This window comes from Coregonus clupeaformis, chromosome 27, assembly GCF_020615455.1.
Source record: "Coregonus clupeaformis isolate EN_2021a chromosome 27, ASM2061545v1, whole genome shotgun sequence".
Lineage (NCBI taxonomy): Eukaryota > Metazoa > Chordata > Actinopteri > Salmoniformes > Salmonidae > Coregonus > Coregonus clupeaformis.
In genome coordinates, this window is record NC_059218.1 from 30,968,260 (window position 1) to 30,980,727 (window position 12,468).

Here is a 12,468-nt window from a genome sequence, read left to right on the forward strand (position 1 = left end):
ACATCCATTCTCGCAGTGTCTGATTTTCGATACATTTAATAGAGACATGCGGATTTGTCTGCAATAATTTCTAATTTCATTTAGTTCTCCTCGAGGCAAATCAATCTCTGATTTATTCTTAATTGTGATTGTCTTGCCAGATACCGGTCTACCGAGTTGACTCCCCATTGTTTTTATTAGTTCATGCAATATTAGTAATTAAATATTTGAATCAAATACCCATCTTGATCTTTTTTTCTTTTTTTTCCCTGTTTGTCTATTTAGTAATTGGTGCCATAATTCAATATGTTAAATTGTAGCTGCTGTATTAGTTATGGTTTTCTCTCTCTCCTGCCCGTTTTGAGTAATTCACAAAGGACTAATTCTCTCTTCACCAAGGTACACAGCGCCCCGTGTAGCTCAGTTGGTAGAGCATGGCGTTTGAAACGCCAGGGTTGTGGGTTCGATTCCCACAGGGGGCCAGTATGAAAAGAAAATGTATGCACTCACTATCTGTAAGTCGCTGTGGATGAGAGCATCTGCTAAATGACTAAAATATAAATGTACTCTAACTCTCAGAGGACTGAAACTCCTTAATTTGTACTTCTCCTCTATAGTGTTGACTCTCCCTTAATCAAATATGGCTTATTTTAACTGATAGGGCCTTTAACAAAGGACTCTAACCTTTAACCAAGCTTGTTGAGGACTTGAACCTCGTAACAAAGGACTCTAACCTTTAAACAACACTTTTAAGGCACGCAAACCCATCTTTGTAATGTTTTTACACACTAAGGGACTCAAACCCACCTTTATAATGTGTTTTTACACATTAAGGGACTCAAACCCACTCTATTATCCTTTGTGTACCACTCATTTATCTGAACGTACCCTATTTTGAATCATAGCACCATGTCATTGTCTAATTCGATACTCCTCTTACATATTTTTACATACTTGCATATCACTTATCTTTCCCCCTCCAAAATATTGAATTTGAAACGTTCTTTACGGCTCAGCTTCACCACAGATAAGCAGATTTTAACATAATAATAATAATAAAAATGAAAGTCTGCTTACCTGTTGGTTCGGCCGAAAAACTGCATCCTGTTTGTAGATGCCAATTTGTTATGATGAGTTGTCTGGTATCAAGGAATTCTATATGCAAGAAGATACTTAAACACTTAGATGGAGAGTTGATACATGTATTTAATATTGCGGTACTGGATTCAACATAGCAAGCTGCATGTGGGTTGCATCTTACTATCCGAATGATGGACAAAGAAAATATCTCGCTTCTTATAGTCCATGTTACATATTTCTTCAACAACATCTGGTAAACATCAGTGGGCATTCCCCACCCTGATGTTTTCCCCTTGTACCCCAGGCAGGATATTCCATCTATCAATCATTCTAAGATAAACACCAGTGAGCTCCCTAGACATCCTGGACCTCCTTGGCATCCAGACTTTGTGGCACCAAGAGTGACCTATCTAATGGATTTAACCTCATTGCTAAATCCCTGTGAAAACACGTCATATCAGCTTCTTATTACTTTTTAACTACTTAAAAAGTTAGCTAACCCTACCTTAACCCTTTAACCCCTAACCCTAACCGTAACCCCTATTAATGCCTAGCTTAGCTATAGTTAGCCACCTAGCTAACCTAGCTAATGTTAGCCACAACATATTACAATTCTTTATGAAAAAAATCGTGTACTGGACACATTCATTATGAAGAAAATAGTGTAGTGTACACAAAAATTGTGTACTGGTCACGAATCCATTATGAAGAAAATCGTGTGGTGGACACAAACATTTTAACTTTTTTATGTGCCTGTCACAAATTTCGAATAAGTAATTTGTGTCTATTTCACGATAATCTGTGATAGTGTGTTGGATCATTGATGTTGATTTCTTTTACTGATTGTGATTTATCTTCAATGCTCTTAAATAATAACTTTTAACTCATGATATTTATCTGGCTGGCTAGTGGCTTGTGTGGATATTTTAGTATATGGTGATTAGTCTAGACTACCTGTGCTGCTGCTGCCCTGACACACATGTGCAATTCCTACTGAAGAAGGGATGGAGTTGTGTCAGAAAGTCAGCTTCTCTCTATGTCCTTCTGCCTCTCTCTGCTGTGCGTAGGATATCAGCCAACCAGTCAGAATATTGATGAAGATGTAAATCAAGTGTTAATCAAATGTTGTGCTGCTGTGGCAGTAATATTGATATATAAACTAGGTAGCTTGCTACACACACTCGACCTGTGACCGCATCTCAAGTTTCAAGTTTTATTGTCACATGCATGAGTACAGTGAAATGCCTTTCTTGCAAGCTCTTTTCAAGCCATGCATGTTTGAATACCGGGCGCGCGCAAACTCAGTACAGGGCAGACTGTGAAAAACGCACAACCAGGCGCATGAGCTCCATATATGGCAGATCAACCGATGGGGTAGGGGTGGAGGGTGGCGAACTTGACGACGTCATGACGACTTGGGGGCAGTGTGTTCAGAACAACAACAACAACATAAAACGGTATACAAAAACATATATAATATACCACCACCCAAAAGGGCACTTGGCAAGTAGGAGGGAAAAGGGGCAGGTGCCTGGGCACAGGTAGACCTCCTAACAGCTCTCAATGAATGACGAGAATGGGTATCGTAAAAAAAAAAAACTTAACATTAACCATTGAATCACCTACTAGGGCTGTGGCAGTCATGACATTTTGGCAGCCGGTGATTGTCAAGCAAATAACTGCCGGTCTCAAAGTAATTGACCGTTAATGAACATAAACACATTTAGCATCTCCTGGCTTCCATGCATAGCCTACAAGCCTCTGATGCAGACCTTTGGAACATCTACATTTTAAAATGTCAATGAATATAGCCTACACCATCACAATAAATCCATTATTTATTTTAGACAGGTCTAAAGAAACATGATATGAAGAAAATGTAGTCTGTTTCAGAAGAACAGAATAGCATACTCTGAGTTTGTCACGGTTTCGGCCGAGGCTGCTCCTCCTCCTTGCTCGGGCAGGCTTCGGCGGTCGTCGTCCCCGGAGTACTAGCTGCCACCGTTGTTTGTTTCGATGTTCATTTGGTTTTGTCTAGTTGTACACCTGTTCCCTGTTAGTGTGATTATGTACCCTATATATGTTCCATTAGTTTGTCATGTGTTGTGTGTAATTGTTTTCTCCTGTCGTTTGGTGCAGTGCTGTTTGCCAGTCACTCATTTTGTACCGTCGCACTATTGTTTTGTGCGCAGTCGGTTTTGGAGTGTTTTACGCACTGTGGCGTATTGTTCGCCTCCGGGTTGGTTAGACCCGTTTTGTTATTTTGTTTATGCAAGTAAAGTCTGGTTTGACTTAGCTCCTGTGTCCTGCATTTGATTCACACCACATCCGCATCAGAGTTCTCGACAGAATTACACACCTTAAGATGGAATTAGCAGGAGCAACAGCAGCACCTGAGTCGCTGGAGGAGCACGTCCGCGGCCAGGATGACCAGATCCGACAACTGGGGACCGCTCTGCAGGACGTCATCAACACCCTGCACCGATGGGAGTCCAGAGGGGTACCCACACCCCCACCTACCTTACCACCACCATCGGTCGGTCCGCCCGTCCCAGGCCCGGAACCCAGTGGGATTCGGCTCTCGCTCCCGAGGGCGTATGACGGCACAGCTGCCGGGTGTCAGGGGTTCCTCCTGCAGGTGGAGCTCTACCTGGCCACTGTACACCCGGTGTCCTCGGGACACGAGAGCGTTTCCGCCCTCATCTCCTGTCTCACAGGCAAGACGTTGGAATGGGCCAACGCCGAGTGGAGGAGGATAGACGCCACCACCATCTCCTACGCGGAGTTCTCCCGTCGCTTCAAGGCCGTGTTCGACCATCCACCTGAGGGCAAAGCGGCGGGGGAGCGTCTATACTACCTCCGACAGGGGAGGAGGAGCGAACAGGCGTTCGCACTGGAGTTCCGGACTCTAGCGGCAGATGCAGGGTGGAATGAACGGGCCCTCATTGATCATTTTCGATGTAGCCTACGGGAGGACGTTCAGCGTGAGTTGGCCTGCAGGGACACCAATTTCACCTTCGACCAGTTGGTCGACATGTCCATCCGTCTGGACACCCTGCTGGCCACCCGTGGACGTCCCGAGTGGGGTCCGTCCATTCCATCCTCCAGCACCTCCGAGCCGAGCCCTATGGAGCTCGGGGTGCTGGCGCTAGAGAGAGGAGGAGAAGGAGCCCGAGGGGGGCTGTCCCCTGCACCAATTGCGGCCGTGGAGGGCACACTGCGGCCAGGTGCTGGGGAGGGTCTCCAGGAGGAGGGGACAACAGGCCACGCACTGGGGAGCATTCCCAGGTGAGTAGACGCCCCACTTACCCAGAGCTCTCTGTTGTGCACTTTTGTATACCTGTTAGTTTTCCACAGGTTGCACCTCATTCCCAGCATAAGGCGCTAGTAGATTCAGGCGCAGCTGGGAATTTTGTTGATCGGAAGTTTGTTTAGATTTAGGGATTCCCCTCCTGCCTGTTGACGATCCTTTTCCCGTTCATGCTTTAGATAGCCGCCCGTTGGGGTCGAGGTTGATTAGGGAAGTCACAGCACCACTTAGGATGTGTGCGCAGGGGGGTCATGAGGAGACTATTCAGCTATATCTGATCGACTCCCCTGCGTACCCGGTGGTGCTGGGAATTCCCTGGTTAAGTACCCATAACCCTGCCATTTCGTGGCAACAGAGAGCTCTCAAGGAGTGGTCTGCTCAGTGTGAGGAGCGATGTCTGGGTGTTTCCGTGGGGGCGACCTCGGTGGAAAGTCCAAACCCGCATTGCACATTCCACCTGAATATGAGGATTTGGCACTTGTGTTCAGTAAAGCGAGGGCGACGCAGCTGCCTCCTCACAGACAGGGGGATTGTGCGATAGACCTCCAGGCAGGAGCAGCGCTCCCACGGAGCCACGTGTATCCCTTGTCTCAAGAGGAGAGAAAGGCTATGGAGACTTACATAGCCGAATCCTTGAGACAGGGATACATACGGCCCTCCACTTCCCCTGCGTCCTCAAGCTTCTTTTTTGTGAAGAAAAAAGATGGAGGGTTGCGCCCGTGCATTGATTACCGTGGTATCAATCAGATTACTGTGAAGTACAGTTATCCACTCCCTCTGATTGCGACCATGACGGAGTCATTGCACGGAGCGCGGTTTTTCACAAAACTGGATCTCAGGAGCGCGTATAACTTGGTGCGCATTAGGGAGGGCGACGAATGGAAAACAGCATTTAGTACAACTGCGGGTCATTACGAGTATCTCGTCATGCCATACGGGTTGATGAACACTCCGTCAGTCTTCCAATCCTTCGTGGATGAGATCTTCCGGGATATGCAGGGGCAAGGGGTGGTTGTGTACATTGATGACATTCTAGTGTACTCTTCTACCCGAGCCGAGCATGTAGCCCTGGTGCGTCGTGTATTGAGGAGGCTGTTGGAGCACGACCTGTATGTCAAGGCAGAGAAATGTCTGTTTTTTCAGGAGTCGGTCTCCTTTTTGGGTTATCGGTTGTCCGCGTCAGGGGTGAAGATGGAGGTGGACCGTGTGTCAGCCGTGCGTAATTGGCAAACCCCAACCACTGTTAAAGAGGTGCAGCAGTTCTTGGGCTTTGCGAATTACTACCGGAGGTTTATCCGGGGTTTTGGACAGGTGGCAGCTCCCATAACGTCCCTTCTGAAGGGTGGTCCGGTGCGCCTGCAGTGGTCAGCTGAGGCGGACAGGGCTTTTGGGAAACTGAAGGACCTGTTTACTTCGGCTCCGGTGCTGGCGCATCCGGATCCCGCCTTACCCTTTCAGGTTGAGGTGGACGCGTCTGAGGCCGGAATAGGGTCCGTTCTCTCTCAACGGTCCGGCACGCCACCTAAACTCCACCCCTGTGCTTTCTACTCTAAAAAGCTCAGTCCGGCGGAGCGAAATTATGACGTCGGGGACAGGGAGCTGATAGCTGTGGTACAGGCCCTTAAGGTGTGGAGGCATTGGCTTGAGGGGGCTCAACACCCTTTCCTCATTTTGACTGACCATCGGAACCTGGAGTACATCCGGGCAGCTAGGAGACTGAACCCTCGCCAGGCTCGGTGGAACATGTTTCTAGCCAGGTTCGTATTTAAGATCACGTACATCCCTGGGTCCCAGAACGGTAAGGCAGACGCTCTGTCCCGGCGGTATGACACAGAGCAGAGGTCCGTTGAGCCTACTCCCATACTACCGGCGTCTTGTCTAGTGGCACCGGTTGTGTTGGAGGTCGATGCTGAAATCGAGCGGGCGTTGCGTGCCGACCCTAGCCCTCCACAGTGTCCTGAGGGTCGGAAGTACGTTCCGCTCGAGATTCGGGATCGACTCATTTACTGGGCTCACACGTCACCCTCCTCTGGACATCCGGGTATTGGCCGGACAGTGCACTGTCTTAGCACTAAGTACTGGTGGCCAACGTTAGCCAGGGATGTGAGGGTTTATGTCTCCTCCTGCTCGGTGTGCGCCCAGTGTAAGGCGCCCAGACACTTGCCCAGGGGTAAGTTAAAACCCCTGCCCGTTCCACAACGACCCTGGTCCCACCTCTCGGTGGATTTTGTGACAGACCTTCCCCCCTCTCAGGGGAATACCACCATCCTGGTCATTGTGGACCGGTTCTCTAAGGCCTGTTGTCTCCTCCCTATGTCGGGTCTTCCTACTGCCCTACAGACCGCTGAGGCACTATTTACCCACGTCTTCCGACATTACGGGGTACCCGAGGATATAGTGTCTGATCGAGGCCCCCAGTTCACCTCCCGAGTCTGGAGAACGTTCATGGAGCGTTTGGGGGTCTCGGTGAGCCTTACCCCGGGGTACCACCCGGAGAGCAATGGTGTTACGGATACAGGTATCCTGTGTTTTTGTGTGTTCCTACTCTTTCTGCCCTAATCACAGGTGTCCTGTATGTTCCTGATTGGTGGTCGTTGAGGTGTCTGCTGATTGGACCAATCAGTGAACATTCCTGTGAATTGCACCACCTGTTACTCGTTTGTTCAATCACACATCCCATTTTATAAAAACCAGACTTGTGGTTGTTGCAAGAGAGAGACTTTTTGCCATATGTGAGTATGGACACGGTGGTGTCCTGTGTGTTGTGTACTCGCTAGTTGCTGATTACCCTGTTTAGTAGTTTTGTGTGTTTTTTGGGAAAAGGGGGGTTTAAGCTAGTTGCCCTTGGGCGTACATTACCCGTAGGAAGAAATCTGTCTATAAACACCAGTTAGACCTGAGCGGACCACCCACTGTATTTTTGTATGGTAGCAGTAGCCTAGCGGTTCTTCAGGCAGGCTAGATCAGTTTAGGGGGTTTTACACTATTGTTTCATTTCTTGGGTCCTGCTCAGCCCTTTTTCCCAAACCCTTACCGTGTGTTCATAAATAAACACTTTGTGTTTGACGGTAGTTCATGGTAGTTGTGTCTTATTTGTTCTCACTATTCCATGCCACACTTATAATTTACATGAATTTATGTTACGGGTCTCATGTCCATCCACCCTAGATGTTTAGAGCCACGGGGTTCGTAACATAAAGTGGGGGCTCGTCCGGGATCCTATCTATCCCATGCTACTCATGTAAATTAGTTAGTGTCTGGTTCAGTGTTGAGCTTAGCAGCTGTAACTACCTGTTTTTTTTGTGTGTTCAGTAGTCGACGGCTCGTGTTGCTAGTAGGATGGCTACTTTTGAGTTGGAGGCATTTTTGGAAAACCCTACGTGGGAGGTTTTTGATAATTGCCGTAGAGTGGATCTACAGGCTTTGGCTGACCACTTTTCTGTACCCATACCGAGGGGTTTAGTGAAAGCAGAAGTTAGGGAAGTAGTGTTAGCGATATTGTTAAACGAGCGAGTGCTTGAGTTACCGCCGCCTGAGTCTGCTGCTCCTGTAGGGGATGTGGTTGCTGTTCCTGTAAGCCCATCAGTGTCTGAGGACGAGGCTAAGGCTCCAGCCACATTGCCCCGTTATGACCCACTCTCCCCACTGACTGACAGTGATGCCAGGATGGATGTCCGCTCGACACGGCTCCAAATAGAGGCGGAAGAGCGGGCACAAATCAGGCAAGACAAGCTGGAGATGCGTAAAATGGAACTAGAGGCAGAACAGGAGACGCGTAAGATAGAACAGGAGACGCGTAAGCTAGAGGCAGAACAGGAGATGCGTAAGCTAGAGGCAGAACTGGAGACGCGTAAGATGGAACTGGAGACGCGTAGGCTTGATCAAGAACTGGAGACGCGTAAGATGGAACTGGAGATGCGTAAAATGGAACTAGAGGCAGAAACAGCGAGGTTAGTCTCTGCTCATACTATGCCTGCTAGTGAGCCAGCCTCACCAGCGGTGTCGTCTGCTACATTTGATATTAGTAGACAGATCACCTTGGTACCTGTGTTTAGGGAGTCAGAGGTTGATTCCTATTTCAGTGTGTTTGAGCGTATAGCGGTAGCATTGAAATGGCCCGACGAGGTATGGTGCCTATTACTTCAGTGTAAGCTAACAGGTAAAGCCCAAGAGGTTCTGGCAGCGCTACCTCTTGAAGACAGTTTGAATTATGAAGTGGTCAAAGCTACTGTTCTTCGTGCCTATGAGCTTGTTCCTGAGGCATATCGACAGAGATTTAGGTCTCATAAAAAGTCTCCTACTCAGACTTATGTGGAGTTTGCTAGAGACAAAGGAAATCTGTTTGACAAATGGCACAGTGCTAGTAAGGTAACTGATTTTACCTCTCTACGGGAGTTAATCTTGTTAGAGGAGTTTAAAAATTGTTTACCGGAACGCATTGTAGTTTATCTGAACGAACAGAAAGTATCCTCACTGTCGGAAGCGTCTGTATTGGCAGACGAATTTGTGTTGACGCATAAGAGCGTGTTTTCGGCTCGTACGGAGAGCAGGGCTGCGGAGTTGCTAACTTCTAGTCCTAGTCGACCAGCAGTACATCCAGCACGCCCAAAAGATGTGCGTCACTGTTTCTATTGTCATAAGGTGGGACATATAGTTAATAATTGCTTTCTGCTAAAACGCAAACCGGGGATGCCTCAGCACGCCAGGCCGCCAACGGGTGTTGGGCTGATTCGTACGGTTGTAGGGCCGGAATCAAGACAGAAGCCTCATAGTGAATGTGGTTTGAAAGTCCCTGTCCCAGATCACAGTTATGAACCGTTCATTTTTGAGGGGTTTGTTTCTATATCAGATGATGAAGCGTCTCAGCGTCCAGTTAGAATCCTCAGAGATACTGGTGCGGCGCAGTCGTTCATACTAGCTGATGTGTTGCCCTTGTCCAGTAATACATATTGTGGTTCCAGTGTGTTAGTACAAGGAATTGAAATGGGTTTCGTCCCAGTGCCATTGCACTTTGTGAACGTACACTCTGAGTTAGTCAGTGGATTGTTCAGAGTGGGCGTACGTCCTATGTTGCCAGTAAAAGGTGTGACATTTATAATGGGCAACGATATTGCCGGAGGAAAGGTAATACCCATATTGGAGGTATTGGATAAAAGTGACCAGTCTCTCTCCGAGGAGCTGGCACAGGGTTATCCAGATGTGTTCCCCGCTTGTGCTGTCACACGTGCTCAAGCACGACAAGTGGGTGAAGTGGTAGATTTGTCAGACACGATTCTATTCAGAGAGTGTGACCCAGAGGATAGTTCGAGTGCTACCTCTGGTAAGCTGGTGCAGTCTGACCAACAGCCCAGAGAAAGGAAGAAGGATGTGGAACTTGTTGCTGAAGCAATACAGTTACCAGTTACTCGTGAGCAGCTGATCGCTAACCAACAGGTTGACATTAGCCTGGCTAAATGTTTTTCTGGTGTTGTCTCAGAGGAGGAGCTAAAGAAGAAAAACATGGCATACTTCATTGATGGTAATCTCCTCATGCGTAAATGGACATCCCATGTTGACGCTGGCGGAGATTGGAATGCTGTTTACCAAATAGTGATTCCTACAGCCTTTCGACAAAATGTTTTATCCCTCGCTCATGATCACCAGTGGTCCGGACATCTGGGAGTCACCAAGACTTATGATCGAGTTTTGCGACATTTCTTTTGGACTGGCTTAAAACAAGATGTGGCTCAGTTCTGTCGGACTTGCCACACCTGTCAAGTAGTTGGGAAACCGAACCAGGTTATTTCCCCCGCGCCTCTTTGTCCCATACCGGCCATAGGTGAACCATTCGAACATGTGATGGTTGATTGTGTTGGACCATTACCAAAAACAAAATCTGGTAACCAGTTTATGTTGACAATTATGTGTGTGGCCACCAGGTACCCAGAGGCCATTCCTCTGCGAAAAGGGGTTGGATAATGTGTTGGCAGATGCTTTGTCTCGTGTTTGATGATCTAGGTTTTTTTTGTTATCCCGATAGGATGATTTGTGAATTTGGGTGTTGTGATAGTACGTGTGTCGCAAACCATTTTGGTTTGCTCTTTTAAGGGTGGGAGTGTTACGGATACAGGTATCCTGTGTTTTTGTGTGTTCCTACTCTTTCTGCCCTAATCACAGGTGTCCTGTATGTTCCTGATTGGTGGTCGTTGAGGTGTCTGCTGATTGGACCAATCAGTGAACATTCCTGTGAATTGCACCACCTGTTACTCGTTTGTTCAATCACACATCCCATTTTATAAAAACCAGACTTGTGGTTGTTGCAAGAGAGAGACTTTTTGCCATATGTGAGTATGGACACGGTGGTGTCCTGTGTGTTGTGTACTCGCTAGTTGCTGATTACCCTGTTTAGTAGTTTTGTGTGTTTTTTGGGAAAAGGGGGGTTTAAGCTAGTTGCCCTTGGGCGTACATTACCCGTAGGAAGAAATCTGTCTATAAACACCAGTTAGACCTGAGCGGACCACCCACTGTATTTTTGTATGGTAGCAGTAGCCTAGCGGTTCTTCAGGCAGGCTAGATCAGTTTAGGGGGTTTTACACTATTGTTTCATTTCTTGGGTCCTGCTCAGCCCTTTTTCCCAAACCCTTACCGTGTGTTCATAAATAAACACTTTGTGTTTGACGGTAGTTCATGGTAGTTGTGTCTTATTTGTTCTCACTATTCCATGCCACACTTATAATTTACATGAATTTATGTTACGGGTCTCATGTCCATCCACCCTAGATGTTTAGAGCCACGGGGTTCGTAACAAATGGGCAGGTAGAACGAGTGAACCAGGATGTGGGTAGGTTTCTGAGGTCGTATTGCCAGGACCGGCCGGAGGAGTGGGCTAGGTACATTCCCTGGGCAGAGATGGCCCAAAACTCTCTCCGCCACTCCTCCACCAACCTAACCCCTTTCCAATGTGTGTTAGGGTACCAGCCGGTTCTGGCACCATGGCAGCAGAGCCAGATCGAGGCCCCTGCGGTGGATGAGTGGGTGAGGCGCTCGGAGGAGACGTGGGAACGCTGCACACGTCCATCTGCAGCGGGCCATCCGTCGACACAAGGCGAGCGCCGATCTCCACCGCAGTGAGGGGCCGGTGTACGCACCTGGAGATCGAGTCTGGCTCTCGACCAGAAACCTGCCCCTCCGCCTGCCCTGCCGGAAGCTGGGTCGGCGGTTTGTGGGGCCTTTTAAAGTCCTGAGAAGATTGAACGAGGTGTGTTATAGGTTACAACTGCCTATTGAGTATAAGAATATTAACCCCTCGTTCCATGTGTCTCTTCTCAGGCCAGTGGTAGCTGGTCCACTCCAGGAAGGTGAGATAGGAGAGACTCCTCCGCCCCACTGGACATCGAGGGGGCTCCGGCGTACACCGTTCGGTCCATCTTGGACTCGAGACGTCGGATGGGGGTCTCCAGTATCTCGTGGAGTGGGAGGGGTACGGCCCGGAGGAACGGTGCTGGGTGCCGCGGAGGGACATCCTAGACCCGTCTCTCCTGTCGGAGTTCCACCAGGGGCACACCGCGCGCCCGGCTCCGCGTCCTCCTGGTCGTCCCCGAGGCCGGGGTCGGCGCACGGCTGGAGCCGCGCGTCAAGGGGGGGGACTGTCACGGTTTCGGCCGAGGCTGCTCCTCCTCCTTGCTCGGGCAGGCTTCGGCGGTCGTCGTCCCCGGAGTACTAGCTGCCACCGTTGTTTGTTTCGATGTTCGTTTGGTTTTGTCTAGTTGTTGTACACCTGTTCCCTGTTAGTGTGATTATGTACCCTATATATGTTCCATTAGTTTGTCATGTGTTGTGTGTAATTGTTTTCTCCTGTCGTTTGGTGCAGTGCTGTTTGCCAGTCGCTCATTTTGTACCGTCGCACTATTGTTTTGTGCGCAGTCGGTTTTGGAGTGTTTTACGCACTGTGGCGTATTGTTCGCCTCCGGGTTGGTTAGACCTGTTTTGTTATTTTGTTTATGCAAGTAAAGTCTGGTTTGACTTAGCTCCTGTGTCCTGCATTTGATTCACACCACATCCGCATCAGAGTTCTCGACAGAGTTGTCCTTATGTTAGGTCCTGATCTGGCTATGCCATAT

General features: G+C 48.5%; 1 non-coding gene across 1 annotated transcript; it reads left to right on the forward strand.

Moving 5' to 3' along the window:
- Positions 1–387: 387 nt before the first annotated feature.
- Positions 388–461, forward strand: trnas-uga. Its single transcript has one exon. It is a non-coding gene; the product is annotated as a tRNA-Ser (tRNA).
- Positions 462–12,468: the final 12,007 nt, after the last annotated feature.